Source organism: Schistocerca nitens, chromosome 4 (genome assembly GCF_023898315.1).
Source record: "Schistocerca nitens isolate TAMUIC-IGC-003100 chromosome 4, iqSchNite1.1, whole genome shotgun sequence".
NCBI lineage: Eukaryota > Metazoa > Arthropoda > Insecta > Orthoptera > Acrididae > Schistocerca > Schistocerca nitens.
Genome location: NC_064617.1, coordinates 675,996,366 through 676,019,074, shown reverse-complemented (window position 1 = coordinate 676,019,074; position 22,709 = coordinate 675,996,366).

The following is a 22,709-nucleotide window of genomic DNA, read 5'->3' as shown; positions in this document are numbered from 1 at the left end:
GTGTCCGGAGCAAGTATGGTGGGTCTGACACACCGGTGTCAATGTGTTCTTTTTTCCATTTCCAGCTTAGCTTAGCTTACTCGTACAGTAATCAAATGAGGGAAATTAGTCTTGGACACACAAGTGCGATTAACAGCTAATAAATCTAAAGCGTAACAAGTAACTTTCAATGAAGTATTTTTCAGAACATATGCGACTGTGTTAACGAGTTTGTGGTATATTTCCCGGAACTCGCCTTGCTACCTGCAGAGTCAATAGTTTCACGTAAGGTACACTACTGGCCATTAAAATTGCTACACCACGAAGATGACGTGTTACAGACGCAAAATTTAACCGACAGGAAGAAATTGCCGTGATATGCAAATGATTAGCTTTTCAGAGGATTCACACAAGGTTGGCGCCGGTGGCGACACCTACAACGTGATGACATGAAGGAGGTTTCCTACCGATTTCTCATACACAAACAGCAGTTGACCGCCGTTGCCTGGTGAAACGTTGTTGTGATGCCTCGTGTAAGGAGGAGAAATGCGTACCATCACGTTTCCGACTTTGATAAAGGTCGGATTGTAGCCTATTGCGATTGAGGTTTATCGTATCGCGACATTGCTGCTCGCGTTGGTCGAGATCCAATGACTGTTAGCAGAATATGGAATCGGTGGGTTCAGGAGGGTAATACGAAACGCCGTGCTGGATCCCAACGGCCTCGTATCACTAGCAGTCTAGATGACAGGCATCTTATCCGCATGGCTGTAAGTGGTCGAGCAGCCCCGTCGCGATCCCTGAGTCAACAGATGCGGACGTTTGCAAGACGACAACCATCTGCACGAACAGTTCGACGACGTTTGCAGCAGCACGGACTATCAGCTCGGAGACCATGGCTGCGGTTACCCTTGACGCTGCATCACAGACAGGAATGCCTGCAGTGGTGTACTCGACGACGAACCTGGGTGCACGAATGGCAAAACGTCATTTTTTCGGATGAATCCAGGTTCTGTTTACAGCATCATGACGGTCGCATCCGTGTCTGGCGACATCGTGGTCAACGCCCATTCGAAGCATGTATTCGTCATCGCCATACTGGCGTATCACCTGCCGTGATGGTATGGGGTGCCATTAGTTACATGTCTCGATCACCTCTTGTTCGCATTGACGGCACTTTGGACAGTGGACGTTACGTTTCACATGTGCTCTACCCTTCATTCGATTCCTGCGAAACCGTATATTTCAGCAGGATATTGCACGACCGCATGTTGCAGGTCCTGTACGGGCCTTTCTGGATACAGAAAATGACTGCTGTCTTGGCCAGCACATTCTCCAGATCTCTCACCAACTGAAAACGTCTGGTCAATGGTGGCCGAGCAACTGGCTCGTCACAATACTCCAGTCACTACTCTTGATGAACTGTGGTATCGTGTTGAAGCTGCATGTACACGCCATCCAAGCTCTGTTTGACTCAATGCCGAGGCGTATCAAGGCCGTTATTACGGCCAGAGGTGGTTGTTCTGGATACTGATTTCTCAGGATCTATGCACCCAAATATCGTGAAAATGTAATCACATCTCAGTTCTAGTATAATACATGGTGATTCAAAAAGAATACCACAACTTTAGGAATTTAAAACTCTGCAACGACAAAAGGCAGAGCTAAGCACTATCTGTCGGCGAATTAAGAGAGCTATAAAGTTTCATTTAGTTGTACATTTGTTCGCTTGAGGCGCTGTTGACTAGGCGTCAGCGTCAGTTGATGCTAAGATGGCGACCGCTCAACAGAAAGCTTTTTGTGTTATTGAGTACGGCAGAAGTGAATCGACGACAGTTGTTCAGCGTGCATTGCGAACGAAGTATGGTGTTAAACCTCCTGATAGGTGGTGTATTAAACGTTGGTATAAACAGTTTACAGAGAATGGATGTTTGTGCAAAGGGAAAAGTTCTGGACGGCCGAGAGCGAGTGATGAAAATGTAGCACGCATCCAGCAAGCATTTGTTCGCAGCCCAGGAAAATCGACTCGCAGAGCTAGCAGAGAGCTGCAAATTCCACAATCAACTGTATGGAGAGTCCTACGAAAAAGGTTAGTTATGAAACCTGAACGTCAACTACCCGAGGCGATGGATCGGCCGCCAGGCAGCCCGTGACAGAGCACTTCATCACTGGCCTCCAAGAAGCCCTGATCTTACCCCCTGCGATTTTTTCTTATGGGGGTATGTTGAGGATATGGTGTTTCGGCCACGTCTCCCAGCCACCATTGATGATTTGAAACGAGAAATAACAGCAGCTATCCAAACTGTTACGCCTGATATGGTACAGAGAGTGTGGAACGAGTTGGAGTATCGGGTTGATATTGCTCGTGTGTCTGGAGGGGGCCATATTGAACATCTCTGAACTTGTTTTTGAGTGAAAAAAAACCTTTTTAAATACTCTTTGTAATGATGTATAACAGAAGGTTATATTATGTTTCTTTCATTAAATACACATTTTTAAAGTTGTGGTATTCTTTTTGAATCACCCTGTATATTTGTCCAATGAATACCCGTTTATCATCTGCATTTCTTCTTGGTGTAGAAATTTTGATGGCCGGTAGAGTATATTCCAAAACACACACACACGCATATTTTATTTCTTAAGCAACGCGGTCAAATATAATAAGAAACATTACGAACACACCGATAATGCACGAGACTCACTTACACCACAAGAAAGGGCTTTTGAATGGTTACGTTAAGGATTTCTCTGCTTAATCACTAATCACTGTTCTCCTAGAGGTGCTAGAATATTATGGTATCTGGTAACCGGTTTTCATCCTGTCTAAAAGGATGCAGAAAACTGCATTAAGAAAGACAAGTAATGCACCCTGTAAGGTGGCAGATTTTAGCACCTTACATGAGATTTATACAGAAAAAAAAATGACAAATACCTAGTGGACAGGTATAGCCGTAGACAGAACAATACTAACATACCAAGGTTAATACCGGTACGTAAGATTTTCAGAACTGTGCATATTATCATTGGGAAGGTGGTTTGGACAGGCACAAGAACGAGCTGTTTTGAGCTGTAGAACAAGCGAGGTGGCCCGCGGCTGGCCGGCGCTTCACACGGCGGCTGCTTTGGCGGCAGAGAGGCATCAGTGACCGCAGGGGAACCGGGCGAGCCTGAGACCACACAGGTGGAAGGAGAGAGAGAGAGAGAGAGAGAGAGAGAGAGCGTACATGCAGGACAGAGAGAGAGACTGCTTTTCGCTGTTGCGGCAATACAATAGTTGGAACGGGTCACAAAATACCGCACGCCCATGAAAGGTGGGAGAACCGCGCGAAATTTCAGAGTGCTGATTGGCCAAAAACGCATAGGAATACATGTGAGAGAAACTGGAAAGTTTTGCGGCAACAAGACGTAATGAATCTGGTGTCTGGAGTGGTGCTGGGCAGGCACGGAGTGTCTGGCCTGTGAGTGGAGGCCTAGACATAGTTAGGTTTGGAGAAATTACTGGCACTGCGACCAGTGATCCCTCTCCAGTTGTTCAGCGTCAGTGCGTACGTCTCCACAAAAGCAGAATCATCTGTTGCTCTGAGTAGAGAAAACAGATTTGTGCTCACTTGTGGCGTTCGAATGCAACACCAAGAGGTCCTTTGCTGCCGCGCTCTAGAGTCTACCAACTACTCCTGGCATCTGTGCAAGTAGATAGTGTATCGACTCGTGACGGACTCCGCAATTGAGCACCTTACGGTCGGGAGTTTTCGGGCGGAAATCACGTCCACGTTTTTAGATGAAGTCGAGCTTTCACAGAGGAAAGACGACATCACACCGGTGCCTGTGACGACCGTCGTAATCTTTGCACTGTATTACGGTGATAATAGCTCAAACAGCTGACAAAGTGCGGCACCGTAAATGTAAATGAATAACGTGTTCCACTAGCTCTTTGCCTGAGATCTCTGATTCTGTGTCCGTCTAGGTGGAGCTTCAGTAGAACAACGACTTGCGTGACCAGTATCAACCAACGTAAGTTAAGGAAAGGGGCGCGACGAGGAATAGGGTTTCCATTGTGCCAATGGTATGGTAGTTAGTTTAAGAAATTAATTTGGTTGGTGTTGTAATGTCTTAGGTTAGTAGCCGGCCGCGGTGATCTAGCGGTTCTAGGCGCGCAGTCCGGAACCGCGCGACTGCTACGGTCGCAGGTTCGAATCCTGCCTCGGGCATGGATGTGTGTGATGTCCTTAGGTTAGTTAGGTTTAAGTAGTTCTAAGTTCTAGGGGACTGATGACCACAGATGTTAAGTCCCATAGTGCTCAGAACCATTTGAACCATTTTTTCTTAGGTTAGTAATGTTGCTCATCCTGTGTTTAATTAATAAATTTATTATTTGATTACATACCATAATTAAATTTACTATCGTTTCTGTGGGTTGTAAACGACTTATTGAGAAAAAAAGCTTTTATTAACAGAAATTATCATTCAAAATTGATTGAAACGGTATTGGGGGTACTATTCGCGCAGTTAGACAGAGCCAGAGTCGCATAGCACTAAACAAGTAAGCATGTTTCGTATACGTTATCTTCCCGTAAGTTGCACGTGGCGACCCTGTGCCAGGATTGAGTAACAATAGGATCTTTTGATTTTATTATGAAGAACTCGTCAGGACAATATAGAACTTAGAGAGATTATTTAAATATATAAATAAGTGGGACCGGATATGTTACTTCAGAAACCTAGTAATAATTCAGCAGCGCCTGTATTCATTAATATTGTATTTTTCTTTCAGTATTTTTGTTGTGAAAGTGTGTTCTGCCCTCACTGGGGTTGCTCATAACGGCGTTGTACTTACTCGCTGGTTTTGTTGTTGTTGTTGTTGTTGTTGTTGTGTTCAATGTATTTCATTAGATGTAGTACTGTGATTAGGATTAAGGTTGACTTTATGTGTTTTTCTGTTGGGTAATTGTTTTGAATTAGATGATTACGCGAAGCAAAGTGAGACAGAATAGCACGGGAGTAGGAACAGTGTACCCTGTTACTGTTACCACGACGGAACATAGGGGAAAGCGTGTGGAAATGGGAGAGAAACTGAGAGTCAACAGTCAACTACGTGAGATAGGAGAGAGTACAGAAGACGATGAGTTCGGGGGCGTCCGTTGGAGACCGACGAACCGATACAGCGGTAGGTATCTTGAGCCAGAAATACTAGTGCGGGAATTTGAGACCGATAGTTCACCGTTGCAGAGACGATGTTTCAGTAGACAGAGCGGAATGTTATAGTCCTAAGGGCATGTACAGACGCACTGTATCAGAAAACGATAGACGGGAACTGAGAGAAGAGCTTTTCTCAACTCTTAATTTAGATGGGACGAGAAATGCCCGCAACACAGATCAGAATAGTGAGTTGGCGTGCATTTTAAGTTGTCTAAATGACATGAAAACGGAACTAGGGAACAAAGTAGATAAATCTCACAGTTAATTAGAGAAAACAAGCTTTGAATTACAAGCTGAAATCAGCAAGTCACGAAATGAGATAACTAAAACATGTTCGGACTTGCAAACAAAAATGAATAGAATTGGAAGTCAAATAAAAAGTTACCGTGAAGAAATGAAAACGGAGGTTGCGAAAGCGCAAAAACGCGCGCAAGAAGCAAAAATTGTAGCGCGAAGTGTGTAGTGTTAGCAGTAGCCAACACTACGCACACTACTTGGTTGAGGAGGCCGAATGCACGCGTTAAACTCACGCAGGCTAGAGATAGGTCTGAAACAGGATACGTAATGAATGCTATAAAGAAAAGTACGTAGCTGCTGGAATACTTAACTTTAATCCGTCATTGTTGTACATCGCTCTTGACGATACAAGTGAGACTCTGTAGATCATGCAATGTAATAGTAATGGCGCCTTGCTAGGTCGTAGCCATTGACTTAGCTGAAGGCTATTCTAACTATCTGCTCTGCAAATGAGCGAGGCTTCGTCAATGTGCATCGCTAGCTACGTCGTCCGTACAACTGGGGCGAGTGCTAGTCCGTCTCTCGAGACCTGCCGTGTAGTGGCTCTCGGTCTGCGATCACAGACAATGGCGACACGCGGGTCCGACATGTACTAATGGACCGCGGCCGATTTAAAGCTACCACCTAGCAAGTGTGGTGTCTGGCGGTGACACCACAAAGTGCAAAGCAGATTGCACAAGAAACTAGGATGGAGACACGCACGTGTGCGAAAGCAGGCATAACGGTACTCAACAGAATGCATACACGTATCAGAAAGTTAGAAGGGGAAAAGATACATTCTTCGGAATTGTCTGCCTAAAATCAACAAGCAAAGTATAAATAAGTAGAAAGACGTTTAGTGGAAAGGCTGCCCCTTCTCTTAGAAAGGAAAGAAGCATCGATCAGCTCGAGTGCTGAGACACAAAAACAAAGTGAGGACAGGCCCGACGCTAATACTAACGTTGAGTCGCTGAACAGACAGAGCAGTCAACAGTCAACACGCGTAATAATGGAGCTAGGCGACGAAACAAGTTCAAGACAAAAGTCAATATCGGTGTGGCCGGAAGCAGGTACACAAGAACCCGTACACATGCACACAGACGGTAGGCAGTGCGAAGGAAGGACGCACACAGACGGTAGGCAGTGCGAAGGAAGGACGTGACAGACATCGGTACTGTGTTGGGCAGAGTCTGCACCGCAAAATACCGTACCTTGTATTGGAAGCAGGCAAACAACCGAAATAAATAGAGAACTGGTGATGCAATCAGTTTCCGACTGCATACCATGGCGACGTTGTGACTCCCACATTATACATGTGAGCTCGTCACACGCGAACAATCGAGAACGGATAGAGTTAGCTTTCAATCGTGAGCAGTATCTTGCAATTCGAAAATTCCATCATTTCAAGGAGGAAGGAAATGCGCTCCATCCTCATAGTTTCCTGGAGCAGTTCACGGAACCAATACCACCGTATTGGCCGGAACGGAAAAAAAATGATTTCGTGTGCGCACATGGTTGCAGAGACGATGAGAAAGACAGCACAGTCATGGAAAACGTACGATTAATTCCGTAGTGCCTTCTTGAATCGGTACTGGTCGAGAGTAACACAGGACAGGATCAAGCAAGAACTAAAAATGCATAGAACTGGAAGGGTCAAACTTTAAGAGGGCAATAAAATTCTTTGATGAAATGGTTAAGAAAAATCACTATTTAGATATGTCTTGCGGTGACAGTGGAATAATCAGACTGTGTTTTAAGAAAATGTCGCCAGCGTACCAACATGTCCTTGTAGGAAAATGTGGAGATGACATTGAGGGTTTTCGAGTGATACTACGAGAAGAAGAATTCGTGATAACGCAAGAGCAAACGAAGTCCGAGCTTAAACAGAAAGAGAACAGCGTCGAGCAGTCGCAAAGTGACAATCAGCAGAATAGTAGTAACGGTAAACCGGTAAATAATCGGAACCGGAGGCCAAATAATTGGCGCAGTAATGATAATCGACAATAGTATGATGGGAAAATGTTCAATAGACAAAACGGGCAAATGGCAATTGCAACAGTGACCGTAGAGACAATAACCAGGACCGGAATAACACGTTCAATAGCCAAAATGAACAGGACAGAAATTGGAGCGGTAACCGTGGACACGGTAATCAATTCCAGAACTATTACGTACCTCACCGAGCACAAGACGATGGACAGGTTGTTGAGATCCACTCGCCACACCTATGGCGAGTGCAAAAATCGAACAGCACTCACAATTGACAAAGACTGAAAGCAGATGTGACTACCCCTCCACCCGGATACCAAGCTGGTAACAGTCACATTCGAATGCAAGATTTTGATGATGTTGGGAACCTACTGGTGCAAGAAGCGGACATCAAACGAAAACATGATTTATACCCCTTGGTAGACATAATAATTGGGGACAGTAAAGTTAATGAGATTCTGGATAGTGGCAGCCAGATGTCGGCTATCTCAGAGCAGCTATATAAGTCACGTGGCACATGTACAAATGCACCAATCCTAAAAATTCAGAGGACGAGAATTCGGGGGTAGATCTCGGGTAGAAGCACGGAAATAACGCAACAGATAAAAGTTCATGTTCCATGGTAATCCTCTTGTGGCAAATCTCTTTGTCATGCCCAACTTGACAACAGGTAACCTCCTAAGAATGGATTTGCTTACAGAGCAGAAGGCAGTAATGCACATGGGTCATGGTACCATTGTATTAGGAGAACGTGGGGATATCTGCATCCAGTTTGGTGAGGAAGTCGCAAAAGGTCAAATTCCGTACCACTTTTTAAGATTGGAGAATCAGGATTATGACCAAACTGTCCAACATTCCCACTACAACCGAGGGTTAAGTAGCAATACCCAGGCTGATACATCAATGTGTAAAGTCCATCATGCCACTGATGAAAAATTAAATAAATTAACTGAAAAAGGTGAGAGGGATAGGACAGCATTAGAGGAAATACTCAGGCGCAACGCCGAGGTATTTCTACCGAAAACTGGGTACCTCAAAGGATTTCAATACCGGTTCCAGGTGAAAGAACACCAATCATTTTGGGTACCGCCCTAAACTATTCCTCTGGCGTATCGAGGAAAAGTACAGCTGGAATTGCAGAAAATGGTACACGATGGTATAATAGGATATACAACATCAACATATAATAGTCCGGTGCAGGTTGTGGATAAGCGAGATGGAAGTATCCGCCTTGTTCTCGACTCACACCAGATAAACACAATCATTGTAGAGGAAACTGACCGGTCAGAGAAACTGGAGGAGCAACTGCGGCGTTTCCATGGTGATTCAGTATTCACATGCATTGATCTTCAGTCCAGTTTCTGGCAGATTGAGTTGGCGCCAGAGCGTCGTAAGTACACAGCCTTCATTGCATTCGGACGATGTTTCCAATTCAAACGCCTACCATTTGGCATAAATGTGTCCTCTGCAGCGTTTATTCCGCGGTCTGGAAACAATTTAGGACCATAATTTTGTGATTGGATAACATGCTATGTGGTTAACATTTTGATAGGAGAACGCAATTGGAATAGGCACAACGAAGTACTTGGTGCACTGCTAGACAAAATGAGAGCACATGGGGTGACTGTTAATATCACAAAGTCCAGTATAGGGGCCAATCAGGTACTTTTCCTGGAGCATATGTTTTCAGGTGATGGAATATCACCAGACCTAGAGAAGTTTGCGGTGATAGCCGAATTCGGCATACCCCAGACTAGAAAAGAGCTCTGTGTAGTTTTGGGAGTGCTCAATTTTTATAAAAAGTTCATTTATGTAGAACAATTAGCTTCCCCATAACTGTGTTCCATGAACGGCAAGAAAACGCCATTTGTGTGGGACGAGACCGCGGACCGAGAATTTCACAGTTTAAAAGCTGCTTGTGTCGCGGCCCCGATCTTGTAACACCCGAACCTGTCGGAAGACTTTTGCATGGCCACAGACAGCTCACAAACAGGTCTCGGTGTTGTCATCTATCAGGAGTACATGGAGGATGGGAGGATGACACACAAAACCATCGCACTCGAATTGCGAACGAAACTATTCTGTAACAGAACTGGAAGCTCTGGCGGTGGTCTGGGCATTCCAGAAATAAAAGTATTTCTTATTTGTCCGAAAGACGTAAGTGTACACAGACCATAAGGCCTTGAGTTTCTTATAACGGCAATTTTCCCGACAGGGAGACTAGGACAGTGGATTACCGTACTCCAGGATCATGACTTCACACCGATCTACGCCCCAGGCGCCGCAAACATCATCGATGATGCACTGTCTCGGTCTCTGCCTCCCATCGAACCCTTCTCAATTTACTATATCAAAAAGGTGGCATTCGAAAACTTTATAATAGCATCTACATCTACATCCATATTTCGCAAGCCACCCGACGGTGTGTGGCGGAGGGTACTTTGAGTACCTCTATCAGTTCTCCCTTCTATTCCAGTCTCGTATTGTTCGTGGAAAGAAAGATAGTTGGTATGCCTCTGTGTGGGCTCTAATCTCTCTGATTTTATCCTCATGGTCTCTTCGCGAGATATACGCAGGAGGGAGCAATATACTGCTTGACTCCTCGGTGAAGTTATGTTCTCGAAACATCAACAAAAGCTCGTAGCGAGCTACTGAGCGTCTCTCTTGCAGAGTCTTCCACCGGAGTTTATCTATCATCTCCATAACGCTTTCGCGATTACTAAATGATCCTGTAACGAAGCGCACTGATCTCCGTTGGATCTTCTCTGTCCCTTCCATCAACCCTATCTGGTACGGATCCCACAACGGTGAGCGGTATTCAAGCAGTGGGCGAACAAGTGTACTGTAACCTACTTCCTTTGTTTTCGGACTGCATTTCCTTAGGATTCTTCCAATGAATCTCAGTCTGGCATCTGCTTTACCGACGATTACTTTTATATGGTCATTCCGTTTTAAATCACTCCTAATGCCTACTCCCAAATAATTTATGGAATTAACTGCTTCCAGTTGCTAGCCTGCTATATTGTAGCTAAATGATTAAGGATCTTTCTTTTTATGTATTCGCAGCACATTAAACTTGTCTACATTGAGATTCAATTGCCATTCCCTGGACCATACGTCAATTCGTTGCAGATCCTCCTGCATTCCAGTACAATTTTCCGTTGTTACAACCTCTCGATATACTACAGCATCATCCGCAAAAAGCCTCAGTGAACATCCGATGTTATTCACAAGGTCATTTATATATATTGCGAATAGCGACGGTCCTACGCCACTCCCCTGCGGCACATCTGAAATCACTCTTACTTCGGAAGACTGCTCTCCATCGAGAATGGCATGCTGCGTTCTGCTATCTAGGAACTATTCAATCCAATCACACAGTTGTAGTCTACATGCTCTTACTTTGTTCATTAAACGACTGTGGGGAACTGTATCAAACGCGTTGCGGAAGTCAAGAAACATGGCATCTATCTCGGAACCCGTATATATGGTCCTCTGTGTCTCGTGGACGAATAGCGCGGGCTGGGTTTCACACGACCGTCTTTTTCGAAACCCATGCTTATTCCTACAGAGTACATTTCTAGTCTCCAGAAAAGTCATTATACTCGAAAATAATACGTGTTTCAAAATTCTACAACTGATCGACGTGAGAGATATAGGTCTATAGTTCTGCACATCTGTTCGACGTCTCTTCTTGAAAACGGGGATGACCTGTGTCCTTTTCCAATCTTTTGGAACGCTGCGCTCTTCTAGAGACCTACGGTACAACGCTGCAGGAAGAGGGGCAAGTTTCTTCGCGTACTCTGTGTAAAATCGAACTGGTATCCCATCAGGTCCAGCGGCCTTTCCTCTTTTGAGTGACTTAAATTGTTTTTCTATCCCTTTGTCATCTGTTTCGATAGCTACCGTTTTGTCATCTGTGTCACAATCTAGAGAACCAACTACAGTGCAGTCTTCCTCTGTGAAACAGCTTTGGAAAAAGACATTTAGTATTTCGGCCTTTAGTCTCCATCCTCTGTTTCAGTGACATTTGGTCACAGAGTGTCTGGACATTTTGTTTTGATCCACCTAGCGCTTTGACATAAGACCAAAATTTCTAAGGATTTTCTGCCAAGTCAGAACAAAGAACTTTACTTTCGAATTCGTTGAACGCATCTCGCATAGCCCTCCTCACACTACATTTCGCTTCGTGTAATTTTTGCTTGTCTGCAAGGCTTTGGCTAAGTTTATGTTTGCTGTGAAGTTCCCTTTGCTTCCGTAGCAGTTTTCTAACTCGGTTGTTGTACCACGGTGGCTCTTTTCCATCTCTTACGATCTTGCTTGGCACATACTCATCTAATGCATATTGTACGACGATTTTGATCTTTGTCCACTGATCCTCAACACTATCTGTACTTGAGATAGAACTTTTGTGTTGAGCCGTCAAGTACTCTGAAATCTGCTTTTTGTCACTTTTACTAAACAGAAAAATCTTCCTACCTTTTTAAATATTTCTATTTCTGAAATCACCGATGCTGTAACCGCTTTGTGATCGCTGATTCCCTGTTCTGCGTTAACTGTTTCAAATAGTTCGGGTCTGTTTGTCACCAGAAGATCTAATATGTTATCGCCACGAGTCCGTTCTCTGTTTAACTGCTCATGGTAGTTTTCAGATAATGCACTTGAAAAAATTTCACTAGATTCTTTGTTCCTGCCACCCGTTATAAACATTTGAGTCTCCCGGTCTATATCTGGTAAATTAAAATATCCACCCATGGTCTATACCTGGTAAATTAAAATATCCACCCATGGTCGGGAAATCTATTCGAAATATTTTCCAAATTTTCCTTCAGGTGTCCTGCCACAACAGCTGCTGAGCCAGGGAGCCTATAGAGACATCCAGTTACCATGTTTGAGCCTGCTTTAACCCTGACCCTCACTCAAATTATTTCACATTTCAGATTTCCGTCAATTTCCATCGAACTATTGCACTTTTTATCGCTATAAACACGCCTCCCCCATCACTTTCCAGCCTATCTCTGCGGTTTACATTCCAATCTGAGTTTAGAATTTCATTACTGTTTACATCCGATTTCAGCCAACTTTCTGTCCCTAGTACTATGTGGGCATTGTGACCATTCATTAATAAGAGCAGTTCTGGGACCTTTCTATAGACGCTCCTGCAGTTTACTATTACAACGTTAATATTGTCATTCCCTGTTGCGTTTTGCCTTCTATTACCTTATCGCGTCTCAGAAGGCGTCTTGTCGGGCCTAGGGAGGGAATTCTCTAACCTAAAAAACCCACATGTGCACTCCACACGTACTCCGCTGCCCTTGTAGCCGCTTCCTGCGTGTAGTGCACGCCTGACCTATTCAGGGGGACCCTACATTTCTCTACCAGATAGCGGAGGTCGAGAAATTTGCACTTCAGATCTCCACAGAATCGCCTGAGCCTCTGGTTTAAGATTTCCACTCGGCTCCAAACCAGAGGACCGCGATCGGTTCTGGGAACTACACTACAAACAGTTAGATTCCACCCCACGAGCGCGCATTTCGCCTTCACCAACTCCACCAACCCACTGTATGAACTGAGGATCACCCCTGAACCAAGATGGCAGGAGTCATTGGTGCCGACATGACCACCAATTTGCAGTCGGGTGCACCCAGTGCTCTCTATCGCCGCCGGCAGGGCCTCCTCCACATCTCGGATGAGTCCCCCAGCAAGCAGACAGAGTGAACACTGGCCTTCTTCCCCGACCTTTCCGCTATTTCCCTAAGGGGCTCCATCACCCGCCTAACATTGGAGCTCCCAATCACTAATAAACCCCTCCCCCCGTGTGCCTGCTCGGACTTTGCTGATGGAGCGGCCACATGTCCACTCACAGGCAGAGCGGGCGATGTCACACGGCCAGCCTCCACATTGACCCTCCGCCTCGTGCGACGCGAACGCCGCTGAACCCGCCACTCCCCTTGGGGAGAGGGTGGCCCAACCGCGCTCGGTACTCGCGAAGATGTCGCGACAGCAGGGAAAGTGTGTGAAGCATGTAACATCTGGGGTGTACCATGCGACGCACCAGACTCCCCACTGCCGCTACACTCCAAGGCAGCAGCCTGAAGACGGCTGACCACGGCCATCAGCACGTTCAGCTGTTCGCGAACAGTGGTCAGCTCCTCCTGTGTCCGTACACAGCAGTCACACATCCTATCCATCCCAAGAAATCAACAATTTACTGTAGAGAGTTAAGTAATCAACTTTTAACTAGACTGCTAATTCACTAAAGGTGGCTGATAGCTGATTAAACTGTGGTGATTAGACACTTCTTGTTGGAGACAATGAAAATAAGCACTAACTGTCTCTGGACTGTATTCAAAACAAACACGTAATCTATGGAACACTATTACTTGTACTAGAAAATTAAAGCCTCCTAAAAGCAAAAACACACGGAAAAAGAAGTGACAAGTAAGAAAAACACAGTTAATACTTAACTTCACGTAGCTTGCTGCACAGGAGATGTGAAGCAGACGGCAGTTACGACGACACTGCATCAATGAGGAATATACAGGCGGAACAAGATAAGGACCCACGTCTCCTCAGTGTGGAAAAAAAATGTAGAGATAGGACACAGACGCAGCTTAGGTATCATTACCTTCTCAGGAAAGGAGTGCTTTTCTACAGGTGTAAGGTAAATAGGACCATCTGGGTAGAGTGTGTTCCAGATGACATTGTAAACAAAGTAATCTGGTACACGCACATCAGTAGTGCTCACATTGACCCGAAAAAGTGCTTCTTAAAGTTGAAGAAGCTGTGTCATTTTCGAAACATGGAGAGGAGCAAAGTACTGGGGGTTTGCAAACACTGTCAAAGAACCAAAACACTTACGCTACGCACGCAGGCACCAATTTACCCGATTGTTCCCTCCAAATTGCGGGAAACAGCAGCGTCAGATCTCATGGGACCCCTGCGTAGAACATCACGAGGGTATACATACATTATGGTTGTAATTGAGTTGACGTACAAGTTTGTGACGCTGACACCTCTAAAAAAAGGCAACAGGTACGTCCATCAGCAACGCATTGCGTCGGGACTTCTTGGAGCAAGTGGGGCGCGTCGAACGAATGCTGTCAGATATCGCTCCACAATACCGTTCACAGTAGTGGCAGAACACATTGCAACAGTACAACATCAGACCGATATACATCAGAAGGCACCATTCTAATTCCAATCCAAGCGAGCGCGATATGAAGGACCTGGGGCTCTTTGCGGAGTGTATTGTGCTACGAAACACGCGACCTGGCACGTGTACTTGCGGGACTTCCAAGACGTAATCAATGAGTTGCCACACGGCACGACAGCTTACCCTCCGGTCACAGTGCTAAGCAACAAGCACCCTGCGGAATTAATATGTGACATTGTAGACTTCTCACCAAGACCCCGACTTAGGCACAAGAAAATCGTACGTCAGGTGCTCCAGAATATAAAAGTAGCAGGGCAGAGACGCAAAGAACAAGCAGACAAAGAGGCAACAGCCAGGGAATTTCGGATAGGCCATAAAGTCCTCGTGAAATCCCACTTTCTGTCTTACCAATAGAAAAGACCGCCATAAATTCTTTGCGGCCTACTATGAACCTGTACGCACGATCGCCCATGCGCATTCTGCTGAGCTTGAAAGTCTGAAGTCCGGAAATCTCTTGTTGTACATCATGTCGCGCACTTAAAGACATACGTGGAATAACAAGAATAAATGTGTAGTAGTTAATAAGTTAGTTATTTTGCCTTTCAGTTGTAAGGTACATGTTATTCTAAGTAAATGTGAAATGTAAGTCTACAACTGTGCAAGTCAGGATTTTGTTTGAGTAAACATTTCAGGGAAGAAAATTTTATTAAATATCATTGTTGTTAAGGTAAACTGTACACTGAATAATTTTGTTTTGAAAATTCATATTTTGGTTTTATTTGGGGACACTGGGCTTCTTAGGCGTGTTTTTTAAACCATGAATAGATGTCCACTCTCTTCCATGGTAACATAGGAGGAAGTTTTACAGACGGTTGTTTCAGATAAGTCAGGTGAAGAAGAAGAGGTGTTAGGATGCATGGTACGCTTTGACAAATGCGGTTTTTCTTAACTACGAAGTGTTTGGTCTAGTGAGTAGTCTACAAAGATGTTTGGTGTGCCTTGGGCAAGTCAGCGACTTGCGTTTTTTATTTATTATTATAAAGGGTACCTTCACTGCCAAGACCCGCCGTAAGGAAGTAGGTGGGTTCTTTGCAGAAGAAAGAGCGAGGTTACTGTTTGTCTCAATGCTAAGACCCTGTAAAGACAACCATGATGTAGTAAGAATGTGTGGAGGAGGGCTTGACGCATTGCGCGGAAGCGACACAAGAATGCAAGGACACAGGACATTAGACGGAAGAGGAAGGATAGCTTGTGAATGGTAAAACTGTATAGTCAGGTACACTGTTCGGTGGGATAATTAGAAGATTGGGGGGCATATCTGTGTGTATGTAAACCATCACCAATTCGACAACTAATGTTTAAAAAATTCATTTCTCAGAAAAAAGTACATAACAGTGCAGTTTGTGTAAGCAGAGGTAGCAGTGGAGACAGCTATTCTGACCAATGAAGTAGCTGCACATTAGACAGCAAGAGTGTTATAAAAGGAAGTTTACATTTTTCTTAGAACAGGACTAACTAGTAGCTTGTGTGCATGACTTGCATGGTATATAACACTAACACATCAACATGTATGTATGAATGCGACAGAATGGAGGATCCTCACCTTGCGTTTTTTCATACTTCTACTAAATATACTTTCTTAAACGGTAAGATCATACGTAATACTTACGCGATGTAAAATTTGTTAGTAAAAAAATCTATTTTCAAGACACTTTTTTAGAAAGTTGATCAAGTTGGTTTCTAACTTAGAAATTCTCAAGTCACTTTTGTAAATTTATTTGTCATTTTTACTTAACTCAACTCATTCACATATGTGAATATATCGGAGCTGAAAACTTAGACGACTGTGGTAGTTTGTGCAGGAAAACCGTTGCGGAAAGAACAGTGGAGGCTTCGAGGATTCCCCTCGGTCTAGCACAGGCAGCTGCATTGAAAGCATGAGCTTTCACAGAGCACACAGCTGAACTGGGTGGCATACGTCTTCAATGGAGCCGAACAATTGACACAGGGTGGCGGCTCATGGTATTTTACATGGGTAATGGAGGCAGTGGTACGGTCACCACACACACCCAGCACAAACAATACTAGTGGCCCCCCTGAATGACTAAAAGACCTCATTAGTGAGCATCTCTGATAATGAAACAATTCTCTCTCGACTTCGTAGGATCAAATGTCAGTCCAGTCAACGATTACCTGCAAACTTATGTCAAGCTTCAATAATGTTTGGGCACAAGTTCAAATGGTTCAAATGGCTCTGAGCACTATGGGACTTAACATCTGCGGTCATCAGTCCCCTAGAACTTAGAACTACTTAAACCTAACTAACCTAAGGACATCACACACATCCATGCCCGAGGCAGGATTCGAACCTGCGATCGTAGCAGTCGCGTGGTTCCGGACTGAGCACCTAGAACCACTAGACCGCCGCGGCCGGCGGGCACAAGTTGTGAGTGCAGAATTTCATTATTAATTCTGATGTTTTGGGGTAATTTTCTTATTTAGGTGTACCATTCTAATTACATGTTTCCACAAGTTTGTTTTGTTTTGGGCACTAGTTGCCATTACTCTGTTATAAAGTTTCGGCACATGCTGCCATAGCAGAATTTCACTATTAATTTTGATGTTTTGTGGGGTTAATTCCAGATGTTTTTACGCGTGTTTTTGGACAAGAGTCATTTACATTCTGGAAGTCCAATTCTAGCAAAGTTTTAGGTACAAGTTGGCATTTAACTTCTTTCAGAATGGATTTAAGCCTTAATTTTTGTACGATTTTATTCAAGTTTTCACACAAGTTGGTATCTGTAATGTTCTGTCAAACATATTTCGTTTTACATGGTAACATTTTCACATAATTTCTTAATGTTTCATCACAGATGTTTCTTTTGTTTTTCATGTTACCATTTTCATATAATTTCATACGTCGTGCAACATATTATCTGTATTTTGATGTTTCCTTAAACTTTTGTTTTATGTTCTGTTCAGTTCATGTAAACTATTTTTTTTATTTTTGTGTTTTGATACAGATGTCAGAGTTAAACGTTGGCCAGTAAAAGCCCATATTCTTGCAGATACCACTTGTAGCGAGTATTATTTTTATGATGTCTGCTGGTGATACTACTTCAATCCACGTTATACCTTTTCGGACATTCAATACATGTAAATGCACATCACATATGAAAGTGCCATGTAAAATTGTTTAATTTGACCTGCTGTGATCTTTATTTGACAGTTTAATACAGCTACAGAAACGTATGCAGATCACCTTAGAATCACTGTTTGAAGTTAACTCAAGTGTTACCGCTAGTTTAGTTCTAAAGTTTCATGCCTTTGAAATTAACAGTAAACGTGCAGGTCACAAGAATTTAACGTAGAGATAAGTAATGATACTGCTGCTTCTCGCGTTTTGTCATTGTCTTCATATCAAAATAATCTTTAAAGGAAAAAGCAGGTAACTAAATCGTAATATTAGAGAGTGGTCGTGCTTCATCTTTGCATTTTATTTAAGATTAATAATTTTGCATACTTAAATTTTGAGTCACATTCCATACCAAAGTAATAAATTTAAGGGTTGACTGCCACAGGTAATAAGTAGTCATGCATAATTAAGTCTCTGGATTAACATAAGTGAATGTGTGGGAATGATAACTGAAGTATGTGAAGGACGAATGAGTGTGGTAGCTGTTATATGTGAGGTACGTCTGAGGCCTCAGATAAGTAGATGGGGGACTACCACTGCAGTACAGACAGACAGCTACACAGTTTACTATTAGTCTGATCTGTTTTAAATATTATTGGTACTATATTGCTCACTGGGTCGTCTGGTTAGACATATATCCATGACGAGCCACAGAACAAGAAGTTCTATCAAGAGGTGACCAGTAGACAAGTAACTGATGACCACAGTTTAAAGTTTAGAATGTATAATCTTTTTGAGGTAGTCTCAATGCAAATCTGGATGAATGTAGCACATTGGCACAATGGAAGTCAGTAAAAATAAATAAATCAATAAATAAATAACAGAAAAATAGAGTAATTTTGAGCTTAATCAATCAATACTACCAGTATTCGTCAGATACAAGTCGAAATTTGTTTACTAAGGGGTATGTTATCTAAGGTGGCAGATTTTAGCACCTTACATGAGATTTATTCAGAAAATAAATGACAAATACCACGCGGGCAGGTATAGCCGTTAGACAGAACAATACCAATAAGAACATACCAAGATTCATACTGGTACGTAAGATTTTCAGAACTGTGCACATTATCATTGGGAAGGTGGTTTGGATAGGCACAAGAACGAGCTGTTTTGAGCTGTAGAACAAGCGAGGTGGCCGGCGGCTGGCCGCATCTTCACACTGCGGCTGCTTTGGCGGCAGAGTGGAACGAGTGACCGCAGGGGGCACCGGGCAAGCCTGAGACCACACAGTTGGAGGAGAGACAGAGATAGAGAGTGTACATGCGGGATAGAGAGAGACTGCTTTTCGCAGTTGCGGCAATACAATAGCTGGAACGGGACACAAATACCGCACCCCCATGAAATGTGGGAGAACCGCGCGAAATTTCAGAGTCCTGATTGGCCAGACACGCATAGGGATACATGTGAGAGAAACTGGAAAGTTTTGCGGCAACAAGAGGTAAAGATTCTGGTGTCTGGTGTGGTGCTGGGCAGGCACGGAGTGTCTGGCCGGTGAGTGGAGGTGTTTTAAGAGTCAGTGCGTACGTCTCTACAAAAGCAGAATCATCTGTTGCTCTGAGAAGAGAAAACAGATTTGAGCTCACTTGTGGCGTTCGAATGCAACACTAAGTGTTCCTTTGCTGCCGCGCACGTAAGTCTACCAACTACTCCTGGCATCTGTGGAAGTAGATTGTGTATCGACTCGTGACGGACTCCGCAATTGAGCAACTTACGGTCGGGAGTTTTCGAGCGAAAATCACGTCCACGTTTTTAGATGAAGTCGAGCTTTCACAGGGGAAAGACGAAATCACGCCGGTACCTGGGCCGACCGTCGTAATCTTCGCACTGTATTACGGTGATAATAGCTCAAACAGCTGACAAAGTGCGCCACCGTAAATGTAAATGAATAACGTGTTCCACTAGCTCTTTGCCTGAGATCTCTGATTCTGTGTCCGTCTAGGTGGAGCTTCAGTAGAACAACGACTTGCGTGACCAGTATCAACCAACGTAAGTTAGGGAAAGGGGCAGCGACGACGAATAGGGTTTCCATTGTGCCAATGATAGGGTAGTTAGTTTAAGAAATTAATTTGGTTGGTGTTGTAATGTCTTAGATTAGTAACGTTGCTCATCCTATGTATCCATGTATACAATCTGCCAACGCCTTATGCACGAAAACTGGTCGCTCTCTGTGTCTAGATACTGCAGGCCTTCTCATTGTTTCCACATGCTGACGGATTTCACGTATCAGTGATGAGAGGTTTGTTGGCATTGGTGATGCGACGGCGGTTAGGTAATCTGCAGGGATTCTCACTGGTTCCCCATACACCAATTCCGCCACTGGGTCACCGATGTCCGTCTTGTATGTGGTCCGCAATCCAAGGAGAACCAATGGTAACGCTTCTGTCCAGCTTTTCTGATGACACATGAGAGCCGCCTTCAACGTCCTATGCGACCTCTCCATTGCTCGCTGGATGGTAGCTTGTTGTATCGTGGTACTGGAACCCACATAAATTAGCTAGCTTGTTGAACAGACTAGACTCGCACTGGCGGCCTTGATCTGTTGTGATATGAAGGGGGCACCCAAAGCGAGCTAGCCACTGAGAGACAAGCGCCTTTCCAACCGTTCCTGCCGCTATGTCACTGATCGTAATGGCCTCCGCCCATCTCCTGCAACTGTCTACCACTGTTAACAAGTATTTATAGCCATCCGGGACTGGGTGTGGACCCCGCTAAGTCCAGACGGACATGGGCAAATTTTGCTGGTGATCCTGTGAAATTCCCAATATCCACTTGAATGTGTCCTAATTTGCAGCGCTGGTATTAGAGGCATGCGCGAGTCCATTCCATGGCGTCCTTTTTCATTGATGGCCAGACGAAACACGTTACCAGTAACTTGACCGTGGCATGTGCCCCCGGGTGTGCCAAGCCATGAACACCGTCAAATGCTGCCTTCCGAAATTGTTATGGAATGTATGAGCGCGGCTTCTGGAGTGATATATCGCACCATAACTTAAGCCTTCTTCCTGGCATGAGTATCGGCTGTAAGTGTAACCCTGTTGTGTAGTCCGTCAATAACTTCTGTAGATCCAGATCCGCTTCCTGCGATGTCACGAGTTCTACATCTACATCTACATCTACCATCTACATCTACATCCACACTCCGCAAGCCACCTGACGGTGTGTAGCGGAGGGTACTTTGAGTACTTATATCGGTTCTCCTATTCCAGTCTCATATTGTTCGCGGAAACAAAGATTGTCGGTATGCCTCTGCGTGGGCTCTGATCTCACTGATTTTGTCCTCATGGTCTCTTCGCGAGACATACGTAGGAGGGAGCAATATACACTACTGGCCATTAAACTTGCTACACCAAGAAGAGGGCCGGCCGCGGTGGTCTCGCGGTTCTAGGCGCGCAGTCTGGAACCGTGGGACTGCTACGGTCGCAGGTTCGAATCCTGCCTCGGGCATGGATGTATGTGATGTTCTTAGGTTAGTTAGGTTTAAGTAGTTCTAAGTTCTAGGGGACTGATAACCACAGCAGTTGAGTCCCATAGTGCTCAGAGCCATTTGAACCAACCAAGAAGAAATGCAGATGATAAACGGGTATTCATACGACAAATATATTTTACTAGTGCTGACATGTGATTACATTTTCGCGCAATTTGGGTGAATAGATCCTCAGAAATCAGTAGCCAGAACAACCACCTCTGGCCGTAATAACGGCCTTGATACGCCTCGGCATTGAGTCAAACAGAGCTTGGATGGCGTGTACAGGTACAGCTGCCCATGCAGCTGCAACACGATACCACAGTGCATCAAGAATAGTGACTGCCGTATTGGGACGAGCCACTTGCTCGGCCACCATTGACCAGACGTTTTCATTTGGTGAGAGATCTGGAGAATGTACTGGCCAGGGCAGCAGTCGAATATTTTCTGTATCGAAAAAGGCCCGTACAGGACCTGCAACATGCGGTCGTGAATTATCCTGCTGAAATATAGGGTTTCGCAGGGGTCGAATGAAGGGTAGAGCCACGGGTCGTAACACATCTGAAATGTAACGTCCACTGTTCAAATGGCCGTCAATGCGAACAAGAGGTGACCGAGACGTGTAACCAATGGCAACCCATATCATCACGCCGGGTGATACGCCAGTATGGCGATGACGAATACACGTTTCCAATGTGTGTTCACCGCGATGTCGGCAAATACGGATGCGACCACCATGATGCTGTAAACAGAACCTGGATTCATCCGAAAAGATGACGTTTTGCCATTCGTGCACCCAGGTTTGTCGTTGCGTACACCATAGCAGGCGCTTGTGACTGTGATGCAGCGTCAAGGGTAACCGCAGCCATGGTCTCCGAGCTGATATTCCATGCTGCTGCAAACGTTGTCAAATGTTCGTGCAGATGGTTGTTGTCTTGCAAACGTTCCCATCTGTAGAATCAGGGATCGAGACGTGGCTGCACGGTCCGTTACAGCCATGCGGATAAGATGCCTGCCATCTCGACTGCCAGTGATACGAGGCCGTTGGGATCCAGCACGGCGTTCCGTATTACCCTCCTGAACCCACAGATTCCATATTCTGATAACAGTCATTGGATCTCGACGAACACGAGCAGCAATGTCGCGATACGATAAACCGGAATCGCGATAGATTACAATCCTACCTTTATCAAAGTCGGAAACGTGATGGTACGCATTTCTCCTCCTTACACGAGGCATCACAACAACGTTTCACCAGGCAAGGCCGGTGAACTGCTGTTTGTGTATGAGAAATCGGTTGGAAACTTTCCTCATGTCAGCACGTTGTAGACGTCGCAACCGGTGCCAAACGTGCGTGAATTCTCTGAAAAGCCAATCATTTGCATATCACAGCATCTTCTTCCTGTCGGTTTAATTTCGCGTCTGTAGCACGTCATCTCCGTGTTGTAGCAATT